At 38.2% G+C, this 24,517-nt stretch overlaps 1 pseudogene; it reads left to right on the forward strand.

Annotated features, from left to right (window-relative positions):
• The first annotated feature begins 22,693 nt into the window (after positions 1-22,693).
• Positions 22,694-23,942, forward strand: LOC123829960 (annotated as a pseudogene).
• Positions 23,943-24,517: the final 575 nt, after the last annotated feature.

Here is a 24,517-nt window from a genome sequence, read left to right on the forward strand (position 1 = left end):
CATTATTATATGAAATGTTAAAGGGATTTATCTAAGAAAAACGATAAAAAATATGAACAGTAAAATAACAACAAACTCACAGTTATTAACAACCACACCTAAAACAAAAACAAACTAAGCAAACAACTAGAACAGAAACAGAACCACAGAAATGGAGATCACATGGAGAGTTATCAGCAGGGGAGTGGGAGGAGGAGAGAGGGGGAAAAGGAACAGAGAATAAGTAGCATAGATGGTAGGTAGAAAATAGACAGGGGGAGGTTAAGGATAGTATAGGAAATGTAGAAGCCAAAGAACTTATATGTATGACCCATGGACATGAACTAAAGCAGGGGCAGCTGGGGGATGTGGGTGGGAGGGGCTGTGCAGGGCAGAAGGGAATAAAGGGGGGGAAATGTGACAACTGTAATAGCATAATCAATAAAATATATCATTAAAATAAAAATTAAAAAATTTTTAAAAACCCTAAAAACTACTTAGTCACACACAATCATTTTATCTAACCAAGATGTAATTCTTCTAGAAAAAAAATAGTAAAGCCATACACTGAAAGAATTATGCATCATAATCTAGCAGGGTTTGTTTCAGGATTGTAAGGTCTCAACAGACATCTAAGAGGAATTTGATAAGATATAATGCCCATTCCTATAGTAATTCTTAGTCAACTAAGAATATAAGGACACTTCGAAGTTAAAGGATATCTCTCATAAACAAACAAACAACAAAAGAATTAGAAGCATTTCTATTAAAGTAAGGAAGAAACAAAGAACTCCTGACATCACCATTCTTGTTCCATTGTTGTTCAATATTGCCCGGTAGGTTCTAGCCACTGTAATATGATGTTAAATACCATCAAGTGGAATAACTTGTCAACATTACCAGATGATTTAGTTGTTTGTCTAAAGAAGCCAAAAGAAGCTAATGAAAAACCAATGGGCCAAATAATCAAATACATTAATGTAGGCCAGTTATAAAACAAATACATAAAACTCATTTTTATCATCTTTTCTATAAATTATCAATCTCCAGTTAGAAAACATATTGAGAAGAGATTGCATTTTTAATAGTAACTTGTGTTTTTAAAAGTTAGTTTCATTATGCACAAGGTGTTCATCTGTGACATCCAGCAACAGAGATGATTACTTCTTTTGAGTATTTACTATGTTCCAACTGCTGAACTGAGGCCAAGCTTTCCAGAGTGTATAGAGAAAAAAGTAGCACATCCATGGATATCACTGCTTAGGATGAGACTTAAGAAGTCTCCTTTTAAAACTAAATGTATTTCAGTTAATAGGGGATTTGTTTTAAGTGGAGAATAGGCAAATGCTAATAGAGGTAGTGTGCTGGATTGGTTCCATTTGCCACTCCCCACCCACCTACTTTCCCTCTTCTTCCTTCCTGGGAGTCTGGTCTTCATGGCTCATGTCGTGGGCTCCCTTGCTTCTGGCTGGGCTCAGCACATGGGGAGCCCCAGCAGGAAATAGTGGGGGAAGAAAGTGAGGCTGGGACACTTTTTCAGTATCCTGCTTCCTCTCCAGCAAGGGTCCCTGAAGGTTGACTGGGCCATGATCTTGCCACATTCTCTAAACAGCTCCCCAGTTCTGTGCATGGGTTCCCATCTTGCCCCTTTTAGCTCTGTTGTGATAACAGCTCTCTGCAATAGCTAGCCTTAGGTCCTGCACTATCCCTCAGCTGGTCTCCTTGAATTCTGCACATATTTTTGTAACAGATTCCTTAACTAAATATTCCTCAAAACTACCCTGTCTTAGTCCTGGCTGGTGTGGCTCAGTGGACTGAGTGCCTGCCTGTGAACCACAGGGTCACTGGTTCAATTCCCAGTCAGGGCACATGCCTGGGTTGCAGGCCAGGTCCCCAGTGTGGGGCACACAAGAGGCAACCACACATTGTTGTTTCTCTCCCTCTCTTTCTCCCTCCCTTTCCTTCTCTCTAAAAATAAATAAAATTTTAAAGCATTACCCTGATTGATATGGTGATATGTAAGTGACTCAAGTTTGGGAAGCCAAACAGTGTTATTAAGTCATCATAACAACCTTTTAGGATGCATATCATCATCCCCATTTGACACAGGAGAAAAGTGCAGCTTAGGGAGTCTAGGTTAAGCAATGTCACCAAACTATTAAACAGCAGTGGTGGACCAGGTGAGAAGTCAGGTGTCTATCTTCTGCTTTAACACTTCACCACACAGCCTCTCAGGTAAACCCAAAGCTGTGCCCAGCCTTGCTGTTAACCTATCATCTCCTTGTAGTTTCTCCAAGTGAAATACAAGAGTAACTCTGGCCAACTGTGATCTAACTCCTTAGGTTTCTTTTCCTCAGGCCAAAAGCTTCAGAAGGCCCTGTTCTGAGGAGTGGTTGGTTATGTATCCTTTTGAAAATCTCTTAAAGTAGCTAGTAGCTTGGGGGTTCAGGAATGAAAAGGATTCCTATACACTAATCTTTAGGCTCCCACAGAATTGACATTACTGTAATTGACTATGTCCCATTTGAGATAGTAAAACTAAAACATATTAAGTCCACACTCACACAAGATTGGCAGGATCCTGAGGTGATTCCAGCCCTTCTAACCCACAAGAGGTCTCATAAAATTTAAGCCAACTAATAATGATTCATGTTGTTCTCTATACTTCCACGGATTTTAAAGGTTTCATAAACAACACAACACTTTATATAATCCTTTAGGAGGGAGGGGGACTTATACTTTACTCTTTACACAGAGGGAGGAGATAAAAAATTTTAAATAATTTGATGAAGCTCATTTAACTTTTTACTGAGGGAAATCTGAATGATCTTAGCCTTTTATCTACTGTTTCCTTCTTGCTTTATTTCTAGGAGGACAACTATTCTTATAAATTCAAATATTTAATGGTTTTTTAAATAAAAATTACCTTCAGATTTTAATAACAGTGATATAAATTCAAATGTTCAGATGGTCCTTAGGAGGAAGTGCAACATTGTGGCTAAGAGCTTAAACTTAAGTATCAGCAACCCTGAGACCAGCTCCCCAGCTGTGTTATGTTAGGAAAGTTTCTTAACTTCTTTGTGTTTTAGATTCCTCGTGTGTAAAATGAGACTAATGATGGCATTTACTTCACATGGTTATTGGGAGAAGTAAATGAGACAGTTCATGTAAACCTTTAAATGTGGTGCTTAACATATAGTAAACACTCAATAATTGCTAATTATTATTATTACTATGTTGAAGGCTCTATGATAGGCACTGAGGAAGGTCAAAGATGAAAGAATTTCTGCAAGCAAGTGGATTATTATTTTATAGAGAATAATGAGCATAAACAACTATAATACAAGGCAGAACTAATAGATGGTCTGATAGAAATATTCTGTCATAACAATACAGAAGATGAAGAAATTATTTCCAGCTTTATATTCTAGGGAAGGATGCATGATGGAGTGCCATTGGATTGAACATAAGGATGGTTGGGCCTTTTATAGTTAGATTAGGAGGGAAAGGAATTCTAGGCAGAGGGACAATGGTAACAAAGGTCCAGAGGAAAAGGGATCAATGTTATTCTCAGGGAAGAGCTTAGGTGGAGCACAATATGTATTAGGGATGAGGGGACACAAATGAATGAGAAGAATGGACAGGAACTTGAAGGATGGACAGGAGACAAAGAAGAACATTGGCTGCTGGTGGGTGGACAAGTGGGCACATAAGAAACTGAAGCCTGGGGAGGGAGGGGTGGGTGGGCTGGGATGGGAGTAAAGGACAGAAAACTGTACCTGAACAACGATTAAAATAAAATTAGAGAAAAAAAAGAAGAAAAAAGAAACTGAAGCCAAGCCTTGGCTGGTGTGGCCCAGTAGATTGAGCACTGGCTTGTGAAGCAAAGGGTCACTGGTTCAATTCCCAGTCAGGGAACATGCCTGGGTTGCAGGCCAGGTCCCCAATAGGGGGCACATAAAAGGCAACCACACATTGATGTTTCTCTCCCTGTCTTTCTCCCTCCCTTCTCCTCTGTCTATAAATAAATAAATGAATAAATAAATAAATAATCTTTTTTTAAAAAACGAAACTGAAGCCAAGAATGGAAGAAGTAGAATGGAGTCACAAGTCTGTTTTCCTACTCCTAAATTTCTATTTATAGGGCCATGAGACCTATGGACCCAGTTTCTTCATTTAGAAATGGGGGCATTGGACCACATGATTGCCAAGACCATTTCCATCTATATTACTGGGATCCTAAGAAGCCAAGGTGGATAGTAAGCCATCTGCAGCCTGAGGCAAAATCTAGTAATGAAGTGGCAGGGCCACACTCATGCTAACAATGCCTGGAGTTTAGTGACCATGTCAACTGTTCTTCAGAATCCTTAAACTCAGGCTAGGGCACCCTTCCTTCTACCCATTTTGAAGGGGGGTCATGTTCTGTGGAATCAGGGTTGCACATCTCTCCTAACAGAGCTCAAAGTCTCCCTCTCCCAAGAAACAGGATAAGAACATTTTACAGAAGGACCTCCTCAACATTTGTCTTGGAGCAAAAGCAAAGGCTACATGGTTTGGCCTTAGTGATGATGCAAAGATCAACGGAGACTTTTTCATGTAACATAATAATAGCATTTGAGGGCTTCCAATTTTGGTAAGGGGAACATAGTAATTTAGATGAACACTCCCACAGAAGACAGATAAAAAAGCTGAATGGGATGTCTATCAGTCAAGGTGTTGTCAAGAGACAGAAATGACTCTAGTTATTTTAACAGATGATTTAATATAAAGAATTGTTAACTAAGTATAAAGTCATTAATTAGGTAACTGAAAAGGCAAAGAGAGAACACTAAAGTTATCACAGAGTTAGCACCTGCTAGAGGCAGCTACCACTCCTGGGGCTGGGGAACAAAGGAAAGAGGTTAGAATTATCAAAACATAGGGGCTCCCAGGTCTATGGGGGTTGAGACCCAGACCTCTGAAGATGTGGCCTCAGCCACTGGTGCTGTTGCCTTTTGTGGGGAGTGGGGGTGGGGAAAAGGGTAGGGATGGCAATGAAGTTGAACTGGAGTGTTAGAAAGCTGCAAACTGGATTTAACTGCTATAGGAAGGAAGTGCTATAACCAAGAAACTGCACTTCTGCTGTGCTCCTCACAGGAACAGGAAGAAAACAAAGGAGAATGTCCTTCCTTCCTCTATAGCCTTCTACTCTATTCTAGTACCCCCTATTGGCAGAGGCTAATACCTAGCTATCCAGCTTGAAAAGTAGAAATAGGTTTGCATGGAAAGTGTTCAGTATATTTTCATGGTTGTGAAACAAGTCTCCAGAACTTTTTCATGTTGCAGAACTTTTTCACAAAACCCTGTACACATTAAGCAACAACTTCCTTTTGCCCTGCTTCCCCAAATCCCTGGTAACCAACGTTCTACTTTCCATATCCATAAATTTGACTACTTTAGATACCTCAAATAAGTGGAATCACATAGTATTTGTCCTTTTGTGTGATTGGCTTATTGTATTTAGCATGATGTACTCAAGGTTCACCCCATATTGTAGAATGTGCATAATATTCCATTATATGTGTATACTACATTTTTCTTATCCATTCATCCACTGGAGAACATTGCATTGCTTCCACTTCTTGATTATTATAAATAGTACTGCTATGAACATGAGTATGCAAATATTTCTTTGAGACCCTGCTTTTAATTCTTTTGGAGATATATCCAGAAGTGCAATTTCTGACATATGGACATATGGTAGTTTTATTTTTAATTTTTTAAGGAATCATCATATTGGTGTTCATAGTGGTTGCAGCATTTTACAATCCCAATAACAGTACACAAGGGTTCCAACTTCTCCACATCCTCACCAACACTTGCATTTTTTTTGATAACAGCTATCTTAATGGGTGTGAGGTGATACCTCATTGTGGTTCAGATTTGCATTTCTCTAATGATTACTAGTGTTCAGCATCTTTTTATATGTTTATTGGTCATCTCCATGTCCTCTTTAAAGAAATGTCCATTCAACTCCTTTGTCTGTGTTTTAATTGGAGTATTTGTTTTTTTGTTTTTGAGTTATAGGAGTTCTTTATACATTCAATATATCAACCCCTTATCAAAGATATAATTGCAACATTTTCTCCCATTCTATAGGTTGCCTTTTTACTCTGTTGATTGTTTCCTTTGATGAACAAAAGTTTTTTAGTTTTATGTAGTCCAATTTATCTATTTTTGCTTTCATTGACTATGTTTTGATAACCAAATCATTGTCCAAACTAATGTCATTAATTTTTTCCTCTGTTTCCTTCTAGGAGTGTTTCATTTTGTATGTCATCAGACCATAACTTAACAGTTGTATAGAGTCTTAGAATACAATGAGAAACCCAAGGGCAACAGGGGCAGCTGCAGAATGGACTCATAGGGTCCAGACAGCAGCAATAAAAGAAGTACAGTAAAGAAGGCGGTGGGTGACACCTTGAGACATAAGCACCAGCTCCAACACCCAGGCCCTAAGGCTTCCATCATTTTCATGTTCCTCCAGGAGTTAGTTTTATTTGCAAAACAGTGATATAATGAAACTCCAACAGTCTCTCTAACTCTTAATAGCCTCTCATGCATTTATTCAGACTACATTTACCATGCATCATTTATGTAGGAGACATGGTTCTAAGCACCTTGCATGTTCTAAGTCTTTCCATCTTCAGGATGCACTAACCAAGCATCTACTATGTGCCCAGAAAAACTGTATGCACTAGGGATTAAAGATGATGAAGATATACCCTTTATGCTCAAGGAATTCATCATCTAGCCAAAGTGACAAGGGGTTTTTTTTTTCACTTTTATATTTTTCCTTATCCCTCTGTTTATTATATTCTGGCTCTTATTTCTCCCTGACTGATCTACCATATAGCTCAACATATGCCCAGGCTGTCAACATATGGCATGTTTTGCAAACAGATAAATAGTGGCACATATGCAACCATATATTCCTGGCACGCAGATGCCCCAGCTGGGCTTCGTCAGTCTCAGCATTTGGTAAGCCTCTCTCAGAAATCCCAGAATGCACTAGCCACCCAAGTGGTTAAAATAAGTTTTTCCATGTCTTCTTTGGTGCAGAATACTGTCTCCCTACCCTTTTAATTTAGAGGCATTTAATACCAAAGGCTCTATCATTACTCTCAACTATTTAAGATGATCTGACCAAAGGTCAAGTTATCCATTAAAGAATCTTTTGTTTTTCCATTTGGCAGTGATTCATTATGTCCTCTGTGCCAGTGAATCAGCCCTACTAAGACAAGGATGGGCTGTTCCCTAAGAGTCTTAAGTCTATTTTGTCTGCTTAAACATAAAAATAAGTCTGTGTAGCAGACTCTGTAAATGCCTCATTCATGTCCTTCAATTTCCGTGTATGCCAGTCTGAATGCCTGAATCTGTATTTCTTTGAGGACTTTCTCTGCTCATGGACACACTAGGCCAAGGTGCTCCTATACTCCTCTCCCCCAATATCCCTCGACTAATGACTGATGAGAAATGATGAATAAATGCCCAGCTCTCCCACCCTTCAGTGGGATAATTGTGAAGCAGTGGATCATAGATATTCCACTGAGAAACTCCCTTGTTAGTGTATCCTAATTGATTCCTTCCTCTCCCTGTCTGTTTTCCAAAACCCACTACCAGTGTTTCCTGGAATTACCCCATAAACAAAGTGTGCTTCCACTTGAATCCTTGTGTCAGGGTCTTCTTCTGGGAGTACACAAATTAAGGCAATCTGTAATTCAACTTTAGGAAAAAGGTGATCAATTGTAATGCAGGATTTCCTCAAACTTAAGAATTTTTACAGGTGTCCTGGGAGGCAGTCTTCACTGTAAAAACGCTCCTGGATGTTAACAAAACTAGCAGCAGCTTCCAGACTGTTGGAAATACTGTGCCCATATTCTACTTGGTCACTTGATGCAGTGAGAATTTGTCCCAGCAGCTAAGCAGAATTTTCCTGCTCTGGCCATGTGGCAATGGAAGTATAAAAGATTGAGAAAGTTAGATTCTGCCATTTTCTCTGTTCCTGTGTGCCTTTTTTGCTGCCTCCCTCTTGTGATCACATTTTTCCTTTTCTTTGTAAAGATTAAAATGTACACAAACAGTAAGGTAAAGGAAGCCAGCAATCAAAAAAGAAAGTGAACGTGATTATTTGGTTGTTCTAATAGCTTATCAGAAGCTCAGTGTGTACTCAGTCTGAGTGAACATTCAACTGCTAAGGACTCAGATTATACCCAAGGAGTCAAAGCCATTTAACAAAGGTAACTGAAGACAGAAAGTAAAAAGTATCTCTATACTATTGCCCTTTAATTGGCTACTTCAAATGTTTTCAAGTAAATCCCAGTGGCAAAATTTGATTTGTTATACGCTGAATATCAGGAAGAAGAAAACAAGAGTTTGACATGGAAGCGAAGCCTAATACATTTCAACCCTTTATCCATTTAGGACCCTCTAGGTCAGCACTGTCCAAAAGAACTTTCTGTGTTGATGTAATTTCCTAGAGCTACACAGTCTAATATGGAAGCCACTAGTCACGTGTGTCTACTGAGTACTTGAAATGTGGGGAATGCATTAAAAAATGTATTACAGTTATTTAAATAATTTACATATTACATTATTAAACATTGTACAATATAGCTTTATATTGTAATATAAATGGTTACAGTATAAATGTATGTAAACATATAAGCATTATGTTTATGTATTGTATATGTTATATATAAACATAATTGTGTTATATATAATGTAATTTATAGTACATTATATAATGTATAATATAATATAATATAATATAATATAATATAATAATGGTTATTCCAGTTCCAGCCCCCCAATCCCTTTCTCTTTTCTCTCCCCAGTGAAGCCCTAACTTGAGCTCATTTTTTTGTCTTTGACCCAAGTATCACCTTTAGGATCATTATTCTGTTCTTGCATTCCAGACCTGCTCACTGTCCACCACCTCACAGACTTTGGAATCTGTTGCTTGGATTACCCTCAGAGGGGAGTGTCACAATTGTCCATCTCCAAAGCAAACTTCTCTTTAACCTCCTTTCTATTGACTCAGACTGGGGGCCAAGACACCAAAGAAAATAAGGTCACTGCTTCAAACCTTGCATCACCTACATAGTGCCTCCTTCTCTTTGTACCTAAACTTGCTTTCAATTGTGGAGAGACCATGACAAATTATTCCTTGTTTAATAGTGAGGCAGATACTGTCAGGTGTCTGCATATATCCCCTCAGAGCCCTTCACTATCTTCATGTACACCTGTCACTCTCCCCCATCCCCAACTGGCACCTGCATCTGTTTGTTAGAGGACAGTCCTCGGGCTGATACAACTCACATTATCCATGAAAGGAGATCCAGAAGTACCTGGGGATCTATGCTGCAGTGAGTCCTGACTCACTATTATGAGGAGGAAAGTTTAAAAATACTCCAAGTCACTTGCCCCCTGATGAGGATCTACACCGTCCCAGAGCAGGACTGAGCCAAAGTTACCCTCTTGGGGACTTTGCTTGATATATCACCACTATTTGGAGTGCTTCCCTTAAACCTTAAAATCCGCTAAAGGTTTCCTTTTTGTAATCTCTTAAAAAAAGAAAAGCTTGTTTTTAAAGGGACTCATGGACAAGGGCAACAGTGTCATGATTGCGAGCAGGGACTAGGGTGGGTGGAGGTGCAAGAGGGTATAAGGAAGATAAAAGGTAATGGAAAAATACAATAGAAAATAAAAATGAATAATAAAAGGTTGTATATAAAGGGGATGGAGGGCAGAAATATTTTCCTCCAATGAAACATTTAAAAATATTTTGAGCCTAGCTGAACAGATCAGTGTTACCTTAAACTCTTGAAAAAGTTGTTATCTGTTGGACAGATATATTTGTAAAGGTTCTCAATCCAAACGTTTGAATCAGTAGTTCAGTGTCAGGCCCTCAAAATGTAAAACGAAAGAGAAGGACACTTTTAGATTCAGCAAATATTTTTGCAGGTGTACAATATTTGAGGCATTTGTTCTAGATGAAGAGATGAAAGTATCAGGGTACCCCTCATTGCTCTCAATTTTACACACTTCCAAAGGAGTCTGCTAATCACATTGATGCTTTGTCAAACATAATTGGTGACAGGAGCCTATTAAAGATGGAATTGGGCTCTTCAATATCTTTTTAAAAAATTCACCAAAGGGCTAGTTCATGACCTAGTTTCTTTATAAGTAATAACGTATGGAACTTTTTATTTTGAGTCCTCAGCAGCTGCCAAAACTGTAATGTATCAAATCCAACAAATCACAGCCATCCAGGAGCTCTATTAATAGCAAGATAATTTTAAGTCCACTGTACCAAGTAGCATTTTGTTTATTGGTCAGACATATAATACATTCCATATCACGTCTGGTGAGTCGTGTTTTGAGGTTGCATTTTTAAAAATAAATCAAGCCTGTTTTAAATTAGGGCACCAAAAATTCATCATTGTTTGGTATTTTGGCATGGGATAATGTGGTACTACAGCTAATATCTAGGTTTGTGGACCCTAAACTAAAACACACTTCTCTCTTTTATGTTCTTGCACTGTGCTTCTTGGTGTTTATCAGGAATCACAGAAGTGTAAAAAGAAAATAGCTCTCTGGAAAGGGAGCAAGTTGTGACGATTCCATGAAACATATTGTTTAATTTGGATTCTGGTCTACTCAGGGGCATCTCAAATGAGGGAGAAGAACTGCACAGGGTAAGAAAACACATTTCCCTGTTTTTCAAACCATTTATCAAGTTTGTGAGTGTGCATTTTCTGCATGTGCGTGTCTTGTTAAAAGTCCTTCACTGCCCCAGGGTCATAAAGATATTGTGATGGCTAATTTTCTGTGTCAGTTTGGCTAGGCTATGGTGCCTGGTTGTTTGGTATAACGCCAGTCCAGATGTTGCTGTGGAGGTATTTTATAGATGTGATTAACATTTACATAAGTACAGTTTGATAAAGCAGATTATCACCTATAGTGTGTGTGGGCTTCATCCAATCAGTTAAGGCCTTAAGAGAAAAGACTGAAGTTCCTCAAGGAAGAAGGAACTTGGTCTCCAGACTGCTTTCAGACTCAATACAGCAGTATCAACCCTTGCCGAATTCCTAGCTTAATGGTTTTCCCTAAAGATTTTAGACTTTCCAGTCCCACCCCTACAGTCATGTCAGTTAATTCCTTAAAACTTCTCTCCATATATATATGGAGAGAGAGAGAGAGAGAGAGAGAGAGAGAGAGAGAGAGAGAGAAGGAGAGAAAGATGGATATATAAATATTGGTTCTGTTTCTCTAGAGAACTCTAATAAAAATATTCTCCTATGTGTTCTTTTAAAAGTTAAATTTTGGATTTCACAACTAACTTTTAACCATCTGAAGTTGATTTTGTAGATATATTCTTAATTTAGTATTTCTTCTCTCAATTTCACATACTTTGGAAAGTAAAAAGAGATGAATGTGTGTATTTACCAGTCCTCCTGGACGGTAAGCTTGTTTATCTTTTTAAAAGCATAAACATCTAGTCCTCATTATAGAAATTCTGATTCAATAATTCTGAGTTGGGGCCTAAGCATATATATTTTTTAATACAGGCAATTCTGAAGTTCTATATAGAAGAAAATATAGATGAATACTTTTATATCCTTTACATAGGGAACATTTGAGAATGATATTAGAGGCAAAATCGATTAAGAAAAAAGCTTGCAAAATTTGACCATAGTAAATATTTTAAACTACATACAACTATCAGATGTAAGATGAATAAGTGATGGCAATCTAACATATTACATGGTGACTATAGTTGACAATACTGTATTGTATATTTCAAATTTTCTGAGAGTAGAAATTGTGTTCTCAGATGAAAAGCAAAGGTAACTATGTGAGGCAATGAACATGTGGATTAACCCAATGGTGGGAATCATTTATATATATATGATGGTTTGAGATATATATATATATATATATATATATATAGATAGATAGATAGATATAGATATAGATATAGATATAGATGCACATTTTAAATATATGAGAATTTTGTCAATTAAACCTCAATCAAGCTGAAAACATTCATATAGAAAAATGAATCTGTAAGATTTTTAAACTCCTGTCCAGCAAGCAACACTATAAGGAAAGTTAAAAGTAGAAAGACCAACTAGGAAAAATGTAAAATACCTAAAGTTAATATCCATATGTAAAAAGCTTTTATGAGTTAATATTGCAGAAGCAAATAGAGTAAGAACCTGAGTTATGGGATATGACATCTGCAGTTGGAGAGGGTGATGGGAAACATGTTCTCACACATTCTCTATGGCTGCTATTTAGTATGGTTGTAAAGGTAAATAACAGTTGTCCCACCATGAGTATCTTTGAGTACCACCCACTACTCCGGTCCCTTGGCCTTCCCTCCTGGGACCTGAACCTCTGAATCCAGACACAAATGGGTTACCCTCAGGACTTTGCTCTGCTAAGGTCATTATCTAATGTGCTGTTGAGTATTTTGAATGTAATCTCTGGATACAAGATATCTGTTGAGTAGTCTTAAAATGTGTCAGAGCTTAAACTATGTACACAAAGGAACTAATGAGAAAAATGCATAAAAGTCTACTTATTCAGAAGGTTAGTACAAAATTGGAAACAACCTAAAAGTCCTACAAGAGACTTTGGTTACATTTGTTATGGTATATCCATACAATATAATATTATGCACATCTTAAAATAAAGACATTAAATGCCCCCAGTATGTAATTAATGGGGAAAAAATTTCAAATATCATAGTCAGTATGGTTTCTTTTGTTTGGGTATGTATGTTTTAAAGTCTTTGTATATATAAATATATATACATCATATATGTACATATGTGCATATTTATATATCTATATATAATTTAACAGTATTTATCTGTGGAAAATGGCAAAAATAGCCACAAACTATTCCTATCTCTGTGTGGCTGTACCTTTGGAATGTGACTTTGGCTCCCCTTAGATCAAAAGTTGAAATCTGTCTATTGATTCCTTGAATCTGTACTTAACCCTGTAACTTGTTTGGCTAATCAGACATTAGCAGATGTGGTACTGACAGAGGCCTGAAAAATACTTGGGCTTTGTGCTTTGCTTCTCAGATGAAAAGCAAAGGTAACTATGTGAGGCAATGAACATGTGGATTAACCCAATGGTGGGTTAATCTGGAACCTTGAGACCACCATGTGAATAGGTGAATAGCCTATTTTCCAGTAGGTTAATGGCCTGCTGGAGAGACCATGTAGAGGAAAACTGAGGTGCCTTGGCCAACAGGCTGCTAATTTGCTAGCTGCGAGTGAGGCCATACTCAATCATCCAGCCCCAGCCAACCCTCCAGAAGAGTGCAGAGATACACTAAGGCCAACCTACCAACCCACAGAATTATAAAGTAATAATTGAGTATTGTTTTAAGACTATGTTCTTAAGCAACCAGAGTGGAGGGGAGAGGGGATAAAAGGGGAGGGGGAAAGGGTAAGGGTCATCAAGGAACATGTATAAAGAACACATGGACAAAGCCAAACGGGGGTAGGATGGAGGGTGGGTGGTGGGGATGGGTGGGGTGGGGGGAATGATGGGGAGAAATGGAGACAATTGTGTTTGAACAACAATAAAAAAATAAATCCATAAATGAGCAAAGAAAAAAGTCCAAAAGCAATTTTTCATAACCCTGCATTTTCTAAACTTTTACAAAGAACATGCATTACTTTTAAAATCGGGAAAAAAATGCTTTTTTAAAAAAACTATTTTATTGTTCAATTACAGTTGTCTGCATTTTTCCCTCACCACTCCCCTCCACTCCAGCCAAACTCACCTCCCTCCCTTGCTTCCACCCTCCCCCTTGGTTTTGTCCATGTGTCCTTTATAGTAGCTCCTGAAAATGCTTCTCCCCATTGTCCCTGCCCCCCTCCCCTCTGGCTATTGTTAGATTATTATTAATTTCAATGTCTCTGGTTATATTTTGTTTTCTTTTTTCTTCTGTTGATTATGTTCCAGTTAAAGGTGAAATTATATGGTAGTTGTCCCTCACTGCCTAGCTTATTTCACTTAGCATAATGCTCTCCAATTCCATCCATGCTGTTGCAAAGGGTAGGAGCTCCTTCTTTCTCTCTGCTGTGTAGTATTGCACTGTGTAAATGTACCATAGTTTTTTAACCCACTCATTTATGGATGGGCACTTAGGTTGCTTCCAGCACTTGGCTATTGCAAATTGTGCTGCTGTGAACATTTGGGTGCATAGGTTCTTTTGGGAAAAAATTGCTCTTTTATTTAAAAAATGTTTATTTCTTTAAAAAGTTTTTATCTTTACTTTTTTACAATCCACCAACTTTATTCAGATTTCCCAGTTTTATTTATTTGTGTATATTTGTATTAATATACTCAGTTCAATGTAATTTTATGACATTTGTTGACTTATGAAACCACAACCAGAGTCAACATACTGAACAATTCTACCACCATAAGAATTCCTTGCATTTCCCTTTTATAATTACTTCAAGCTCCTCCTGGCTCCTGCCTCACTTTTGTTGGCATTGAATCCTGGTAATCACTAATCTGCTCTTTTTCTAAAATTTTGTCATTCCAACAATGTTATATAAATTGAATCATAGAGTCTGTGACACTTGGGATGGCTTTTTCCCCTCTCTGAATAATGTCTGAAGATTCATCAAGTTAATGCATGAAATCAAAAGTTTATTCCTTTTTATTGCTGAATAGTATTTCATGTTATAGGTGTACCACAGTTTAACTATTCACTTGTTGAAGGATATATTAATTTTTACCAGTTTTTGACTACTATGAATAAAGCCACTATAAATATTTGTATACAAGTTTTTCTGTGAAGTAATTTTTCATTACTCTGATAAGTCCCCAAAACTGAAATTGATAGGTTATATGGTAGTAGAATATTTATTTTTATAAGAAACTAACAAAGTGTTTTCTAGATTGGCTGTACCATTTTTCTTCACAGCAACTAGAGTGATTTGTTTTTTTCACATCCTTACCAGCATTTGATGTTGTCAATTTTGTTTTATTCTCTTCATTCTGATGACTATATAATGGTGCTTCATCATGGTTTTAATTTGTATTTTCCTGATTACTAAAAGTGTCAAACATATTTTCATGTACTTTTCTGCCATCAGTATATCCTCTTTTGTGGAATGTCTCCTCATGTCTTTCATTCTTTTCTAACTGAATCAATTTCTTTTACTGTTGTTTTGAGAATTCTTTTTTTGTTGATGTTCAAGTACAGTTGTCACTGTTTTCCTGCCACCACTCTCCCCCACCCCACCCATCCCTACCTCCCACCCTCCATCCTTCCCCCTTTGGCTTTGTCCATGGGTCCTTTATATATGTGCCTTGATGACCCTTTCCCTTCTTTCCCCCATTATCTCCCTTCCCCTTCCCTTCTACTTACTGTCAGTTTGTTCTTTATTTCCACGTCTCTGGTCATATTTTGCTTCCTTGTTTGTTTTGTTTATCAGGTTCCACTTATAGGTGAGATCATACAGTATTTGTCTTTCACCACCTGGCTTATTTCACTTAGCATAATGTTCTCCAGGTCCATCCACACTGTTGTGAAAGGTAGGAGTTCCTTTTTTTCTTTCTGTTGCATAGTATCCCATGTGCAAATGTACCACAATTTTTTGATCCTCTCATATACTGATGGGCACTTAGGTTGCTTCCAGCATTTGGCTATTGTGAATTGTGCTACTATGAACATTGGGGTGCATCCTTTCATATGTCTCTGAGACCTCTGTATGTCCTCCTTGGAGAAGTGTCTGTTCACGTCCTTTGCACATTTTTTAATTGGACTGTTTGTCTTCCTGGAGTGCAGTTGTGTGAGTTCTTTATATATTTTTCAGATCAAACTCTTGTCTAACGTATGTTTGGCAAATACATTTTCCCATATAGTTGGTTCCCTTTTCATTTTGTTGATGGTTTCTTTAGCTGTGAAGAAGCTTTTTATTTTGATGAAGTCCCATTTGTTTATGCTTTCCTTTATGTCCCTTGCTCTAGGGGACATATTGGTGAAAATATTGCTGCATGTAAAAGTTTTTAAATTAAAAACTGAGGGCTTCTGGCCAAGATGGAAGTGTAGGTAGATACGCTTCACTTCCTTGCACAACCAAAAGAAGGATAACAACCAATTTAAAAACAAACAACAACCAGAACTGCCAGAAGATTGAACTGTGTGGAAGCCCGACTACCAAGCAGTTAAAGAAATATTCATCTAGACTGATAGGAGGGGCAAGATGGAAAGCTGGGATGTCAAGGAAGCACAGCAAAGTGGTGGCTGGCATACCAGGTGGGCAAGGTGGCAGCTGGCCCACCTGGCAGTCCCACATTCATGTGCAGATAAGGTGGGAGAGACAACTGGGGAGCAAGACAGACCGCACAACCCAGGGTTCCAGCATGGAAAACTAAAGACTCAAAACCTTTGGCTGTAAAATTCTGTGGGGGTTGCAGTGGTGGAAAAAACTCCCAGTCTCACAGGAGAATCTGTTGGAGGGAGCCACGGGGTTCTAGAGCATACACAAACCCACCCACCCAGGAATCAGCATCTGAAAGGACAAAATCTACTTGTGGGTAGCAGGGAAAGTGACTTAAAACATGGTAAGAGCTGAGAGGTGGCATTGTTCCCTCTCTGACCCCTCCTCCATATACAGTGCCACAACGCAGTGACCTGGGTAGCCCTGCCCTGGTGAATATCTAAGGGCCTGCCCCTTACAACACACCCAGAACACTGAGTCAAAGAAATATGGTCCAAATGAAATAACAGGTTAAAACTAAAGGAAAAGAACTAAGTGATGAGATGGCCAACCTATCAGATCCACAGTTCAAAACACTGGTAATCAGGTTGATCACAGAAATGGCTGAGTTCAGTTGCAAAATAAAGGAAGAAGTGTAGGCTATGCACAGTGAAATAAAGGAAAATAGACAAGGAACCAACAGTGAAGGAGCAGAAACCAGGACTCAAATCAACGATTTGGAGCAGAAGGAAGAAAGAAACATTCAATCAGAACAGAATGAAGAAACAATAAATGAAGAAACTGAGGAGACTCTTAGGAACCTCTGGGACAACTTTAAACATTTAAACATCCAAATCATAGAGATGCCAGAAGGAGAAGAGGAAGAGCAAGAAAATGAACACTTACTTTAAAAAAATAATGAAGGAAAACGTCCCCAGTCTGGTGAAGTAACTAGACATGCAAGTCCAGAAAGCTCAGCAAGTCCCAAAGAAGTTGGATTCAAGGAAGTACACACTAAGATACATCATAATTAAGTTACCCAAGATTAAAGATAAGGATAGAATCTTAAAAGGAGCAAGAGGAAAGGAGAGAGTTACCTACAAAGCAGTGCCCATATGACTGTCAGCTGATTTCTCAAAAGAAATCTTGCAGGTAAGAAGGGACTGGAAAGAAGTATTCCAAGTCATGAAAGGCAAGGACCTACATCCAAGATGACTCTATCCAGCAAAGCTTTCATTTAGAATGGAAGGGCAGATGAAGTGCTTCCCAGATAAGGTCAAGTTAAAGGAGTTCCTCATCACCAAGCCCTTATTATATGAAATGTTAAAGGGATTTATCTAAAAAATTGAACAAGATCAAAAGCAATGAACAGTAAATTGACAACAAACTCAACTCTCAACAACTGAACCTAAAATACAAAAACAAAAAGTAAGCAAACAACTAGAACAGGAAGGAAGAGAATCACAGAAATGGAGATCACATGGAGAGTTATCAGTGGTGAGGGGGAGAGGGAGGATGGAGGAAAAGGTAAGGGAATAAGTAGCATAAATGGTAGGTACAAAATGGCCATGGGGTTGTTAAGAACTGTATAGGAAATGGAGAAGCCAAAGAACTTATATGTACAACCCATGGACATGTACTAAAGGCGGGGGCGGGGAGAATGCTGGTGGGGTGGTGCAGGGCAGAGAGGAATAAAGGGGAGAAAAAAATGAGATGACTGTAATAGCATAATCAATAAAATATACTTTAAAAAATGAAAACCTCTATGTAATTTAAGCTGTTTAACAGAATAATAATTTTAATAGCTAATGTTCAAATAGCACATACTATGAGCCAGGCATTGTATATTTTACATATATTATCTTAATCTCAATAATAATTCAATTGCAAAAAAAATACTATTATCATATCTTTTCTCCAGTTGAGGAAAATGAGACCCAGAGAGGTTTATTAACATGTCCAAGGTCACACAGCTAGTAAAATGGCAGATCTCTGATTGATCCAACACAGTCTGAATCTATGCTTTTTACTGGCAGAAGACAGTTAAAACCATATGTAAATATGAAAGGACATTTTTTGGAGATGTGGTATCTGAAAGTTACAGCTGTGAAATACCCAGGATGCTCCCTGATCTTATATGATTTCATCAACAAAATATTGGGGTGAATGTGGTAAACAAGATGTGCTAGGGCTCAAATTCTCCCATTTTGGTGCTTGTTAGTGACTGTCTTATCAGAATTTGTTGAGGGAGGTGGAGGGTTTTAAACCTCTAACCAAAAGCAGGTTTGTCAATTGACAAGGTTCTTATAATTTATGCTTTCCATCTCTACCAAGACTACTAACAAGAGAAAGCTATTTATAAGCTTGTTTATCCATGTTCATTTGTACAAGAGTAATTTTTTATGACACAGTTCTGCACATGCTACCCACAGTGAACTGAGTGCTCGATAAAAGTTTAGATGATGTTGTTGATGATGATGATGCTCAGACATACCCAGCAAGTTCTCAAAAGGAGGTGGTGTGGCTCAGTAGTTAAGAGCAGAACTTTAGAGTCAAATTAGTTCAGGATTCAAATCCTGGTGCCACCATTTACAAGTTGTGGGTCCTTGGGCAAGTCAATCTCTTAAAGCCTCTGGTTTTTACTGCATCAAATAGAAATAAGAGGGTGTTGTGAAGATTAAATAATATGATTCTTATCAAGAACTTGGTAAGAGCTGCTACTCTCTATAAGCATTATTATTGTCTCAATTTATCAGTAAAAAGTTTAGAAACTATAACCTCATCAAATTGTAAATTATTTATAGACTTCCATGCCATCCAAAGCAAAAGAATATGAGAATTTGCCATGGAATGACAGAACTGAGAGACAAATTCTTGTGACAATACTTTCTTGTGGTCTTAATAGTGTAAAAGCAGTATATGAAGGTGGCCCTAGGTGGTCAAATGGAATCAAAATTTATAATCCCACATGGACTCACCTGGCGATCCTTGGTTCATCATTTCCCAAGAGAAATTACCTCCAAGTACTGTTGTGACTTAGAGATGTGAGTCCCTTTCTAACTCAGCATGGTCACAGCCATAGACTATCAATGGCTGAAGGGAACAAAAAGCAGGTCTGGGCCTGTTCTGCCTTTTCATTATTGTCTCCCTCAGCCATAATTACCCACATGACAGGCTCTTTCTCTTCCAACAGACAGGGTTAATATGTCCAGTCTTAGATAATAATCTGAAGTCTATAACAGTTAAACTGTAAATAAGATACAATCATATTGAAAAAAATGAACAGATTTTATTAAATAAAAACAAGTGAAACTAAAGGAAGGGAGATAGTTTTTCTATGTCTGTAAAAATTCAATCCAAACTTAACCCTTATCTGCTAAAATCCCTCTGGTTTTTTTTTAGGTTATAATTAAATTTCTCCTGAATAATCAACTTGCACACTTTCCTTAGGGAAAACTATTTACATTTCATTATATATTTGAAATGTTAATCAGCCTTTCCTATTTGGATCATTCTTTTAAAAGACTATTGAAAGGGATTGTTTTTAAAAAATCTACTCAGTAGTAAATTTGACTGGTATCAGAGGTACCATAAGTCAACACAGTTTTAGAAATATGTAGTTTTGGAAACAAATGGCTATGATGCCAGAAGCACCTTAGGCAGATTGATGCAGTAATGGCTCCCATTTGTTCAAGTCTCCCTGTAATCATACCCTTGGGTAGCCTCCTTCTACCCTGACTTTAGACTTTGCCATGTGATTTGTTGACCAATAGGATAGTAGCAAATGTGATGCAAGCAAAGATTTGAAAAACACTTGCACATTGGGTCTATTCTCTTGTTCTTCTTAGGACTCTTGTTATAGCCACCATGTGAAAAAGTCCATGCAGGACTACCTGATGGATGATGAAAGAAATTCATGGCTAGAACTGATATGCCTGCCTCAGCTAACAGCCAGCCAACATCCTAGCTGACCTAGTACCTACCCACAGACACATGATTGACACTCAGTTGAGACCAGCAGAAGGACCATCCATCTGAGCCCAGTCCAAATTTCCAGAGCACAGAATAGTGGTTGTTATTTTAATCCACTAGGTTTTGGGGCAGTTTGTTATACAGTGAAGCTAAATGACATGATGTCCCAGTGATAGCAGAGTTGTAGTACTAGCATTAGGGAAGATGTTGGATCTTATCAGAATGATTCTGCTTAGAAATAATTGTAATTGGGAGTGGGAGTTCCAGCCAAGATGGAGGCATAGGTAGAAAAGCTTAGCTTCCTTGCACAACCAAAAGAGGGATAATGACTAATTTAAAAACAAACAACAACCAGAACTGCCAAACAACCAAAGAGTTAAAGAAACATTCATCCAGACTGGTAGGAGGGACAGAGATGCACAGCCAGGCAGAGAGGATGTACAGTAAGGCAAAGGACTGCATGGGTAAGGCAGGGTTGGAGGACTGGGCAGTCCCACATTTGTGCATGGATAAGCTGGGAGGGACAACTGGGGAGCAAAACAGACTGTGAAACCCAGGGTTCCAGCATGGGAAACTAAATACTCAAAACCTCTGGCTGTAAATTTCTGTGGGGGTTTCAAAGGTGGGAGAAACTCCCAGCCTCACAGGAGAGTCCATTGGATAAGCCCATGGGTCCTAGAATATGCACAAACCCACCCACCCAGGAATCAGCACCTGAAAGGGCACAATTCACTTGTGGGAAGCAAGGGAAGTGATGTAAAGTGTGGGGGGGGGTGCAGAGAAGAGAGGGGACAAAGGGGAGAAAATTTGGGATAACTGTAATAGCATAATCAATAAAATATACTTAAAAATAAAAATTGTAATTGGCATTGATATAAAACAAAAAGTGAGCAAATTTGGGGTGGTCCATCCATCCACAGACACATAGTTGTCAACATGGTGACTATGGAGACTGGAACAAACATAGCTAAAGAGTATGGGAATGGGTAAAGGCTGACCTTTCACTATTCAGTGTTTGGGATTAATTGAGTAGACACTTGACATTATGAGGATTTTAAGACTAGTGAGGGCTTCCAGATCAGCACTACCTAAAATTTTATTTGTTTGCACCTTTGCTTTTTGTGCTTTGCATAAAGCTCCTGAAGCCCTTGATTAGATCAGATCAAATGGCTCAGGAAACTGGGACTTACTTTATGATTATTTTCCATCTATTTTTCTAAGTATATGCTCTCTAAGACATCCCTTAGGAAAAGCGTTCTGTGGTCACATAAATCATTGCATACTCTTGACCTCTCTTGGAATTTCACAACGTACCTTGGCATATTAAAGACCTGTTTATCTTCATTTGTTCCAGTGCTGAAATGTTTTTGACCATGGAACCCTTTTTGTGAGTAACATATATTAAAATCTCAATAACTAGTGCTTCTCTGAGAACACTTTGAGAAACAATTTTTAAACTTTCTTATAATGAAATGCAGCACACATATGGAAAAGTACACAGAGCACAAACATGCAGCATAATAAATTATTTCACACCAACCACTCTTGTAACTACCCACCCTGGTCAAGAAATAGAACACTTCCAACCCTTCACTAGACCTGTGTACTCCTGACCTATTACAAATTCTTTCCTCCTCTTTAGAGGCAACCATTTCCCTAACTTTATGGTAATGACTCCCTTGCAGTGTTTTATTGTTTTGCCACCTATGTATGCATACATAAACTAAAGACTTGTTTTATCTGTTTTTGAAAGCTATATAAATGGAATTGTACAGTGTGTATTGCTGGGGCATAGGTATAAGTATCTTAAACTTCAACAGATAATACCAAATTCTTTTCCAAATTGAGGGTACCAATCGACACTGCTACTAACAGTGTATGAGAGTTCCAGTTGTTTTGCACCTTAGGTTATACTTGGTAATGTCAGATGTTTTCATTTTTTGCTAATCTATTCAATGTATAGTAGAGATCTGAATTTGCATTTCTCTGATTAGTAATGAGGTTGAGCACATTTTATTATGCTTATTGATCACTTAGATATCCTCTTTTTGCAGCTCATGTTCAAGCATTTTGCTCATTTCTCTACTGAGATTCTATTTCTTTCTTAATTTACAGGGGTTCTTTATTCTAAATAAAAGCCCTTTGTTAGGTGCAAGAGGTGCAAATGTTTTCCCTCACTCTAAGGCTTGCTTTAAGTTCATTTAAATGTAATCAAATCTATTGGTTGTTTTCCCTTTACGCTTAGTGCTTTGTGTGCCTCCTTTAATAATCACACCTGCCTCCATGTCTGGGGAGCTGAACTTTGAATGATCCAGCTCTCTGGTCATTGGTAGTGGTAAAAACCAAAACCTATACACTCAAGGAGAAAAGGGGGATGGTTGGGAAGGGGAAAGGCTGAAGGCCAGAGGAAGAACAATAAGGATTAGCAGGGAGGTGACAAGGTCCCTGCAGTGGATGGAGGGTATGATTGAAGGTGAATTAAATGTCTTCAAGCAGTTCCTGATGCATGGAAAGGAAGTTGGCAGTATCAACAGAAAGAAAGGAGGATCAGTTAAGATGCTCTGTGGGGAGATAGGTGTGTATCAACATCTCAGAAAGCAATTGTGCTGAGAGAATTACCACTTCAGCTAGACCCATTTAATGCCATCTTTAAAGTCTTTGCTATGATTATGAGCAAAATGGAAGAGGACAGCACAATAGCACACATGCCAGGAAACCCTAGTCACCCCTGAGCCTGGTGGTCTCTGCTATCATTGGGTGTTTCATTGGGAAAGGTGGTTCCAACATCAAAGATATCTGATGAGAAAGTACAGGGGCTCAGGTCCAGGTGGAAGGGCGCATGCTTCCCAACCTAATGAGCAGGCCATTTCACCTGCTGGCATGCTAAATCCATCACTGTATCAACACATACCAGTCTGCTTATTCTGGAATCACTCTGACCTTGAAGTCCATCTAGCTCTCTGGTCATCTTTATAGGTGGTCAGGCACATAATAGGCAGCAATGTGTGATATCCCCATACCACCCTATATATGTGCCTCAACAATGACCTGAAGGGACTTCCTCTGGGACTTCCTCTGCAGGCCTATACCATCCAAGGACCACAGCTACATTTGACCAAGCTGCCCCTGTGGGCAATGCAAAGGTCTTGCTTTTCTATAATGCATGGCAAGCCTGGATTCAATGATGTTGAATCCACTCTCCACAGGTAAAAGGCTATTGGGCAAGTTTAAATGCATCCACTAATACTATTTGTGAACACATCATCTCAAGCATATTGATTGGCTTCATAATGGGACATTAGGATGCCAAAATTAGTAAGATATACCAGATGTCTAGGATACAGATCAAACTGCAAACCCTGCTCTGGCTGGTGTGGCTCAGTGGATTGAGTGCCAACTTGTGAACCAAAGGGTCACCAGTTTGATTCCCAGTCAGGGCACATGCCTGGGTTGCAGGCCAAGTCCCCAGTAGGGGGTGCATGAGAGACAACCACACATTGATGTTTTTCTCCTTCCTTTCCTCTCTCTCTAAAAATAAATAAATAAAATCTTTTTAAATAAGTATAAAAATAAACAAACTGCAAGCCCAGTAGGAAGGATCTAGTGATAAGCAGGTTACCATCATTGGATCTGCTTCCAGCATTAGCCTGGTTCAATGTCTGTCAGGCTTTCCTCAGAAAGGAGTAGCATGGGAAGAAGCTAAAACAATGCAAATGCATCTATAATCCTTGCTGGCTGTTCACCACCTTTGATCCATCTGTGTAGTCAGCAATTCTGAATAGTCAGCAATTCCAGGTTTTAAATAGTCTGTACAATGCCTGTTTCTTTATACTTTATGATCCATTTATGATTTTTAAATTATTTTAATTCCCTTCTACTTTCAGCTATTAGAGCTGAGTTCCATATTTAGTTCTATAAGCTTCTCCCTGTTTTGTTTTATTCGTTTTTTTTGCTTATAATTTTTTGTTTATCATAGAACTATAAAAGTGGAATACTAAATACAATTCGGTTTAGTCCTGGAATGTATGAAATTTTTCAAAAAATAATTAATAAATGGACTGGAAATTTTTTTTTAATCAAATAAGGTTTTCCTCATAGTTATTTTTACTACTGTTTCGCAATCACATGAATCTTGAAATCTTGATATAGTCTTACTCTTTCTCTGAGTATCTGGGTTTTTTATTCCCCTTTGACAAAAGCTACAAGAACAAGAACATTGTATTCTATCGGTAATGACTGTGGGGCAACCCACCAGAGGTCAAAGAATTGACATTTATA

This window comes from Phyllostomus hastatus, unplaced genomic scaffold (genome assembly GCF_019186645.2).
Source record: "Phyllostomus hastatus isolate PE091 unplaced genomic scaffold, TTU_PhHast_1.1 phas_scaffold_12, whole genome shotgun sequence".
NCBI classification, from domain to species: domain Eukaryota; kingdom Metazoa; phylum Chordata; class Mammalia; order Chiroptera; family Phyllostomidae; genus Phyllostomus; species Phyllostomus hastatus.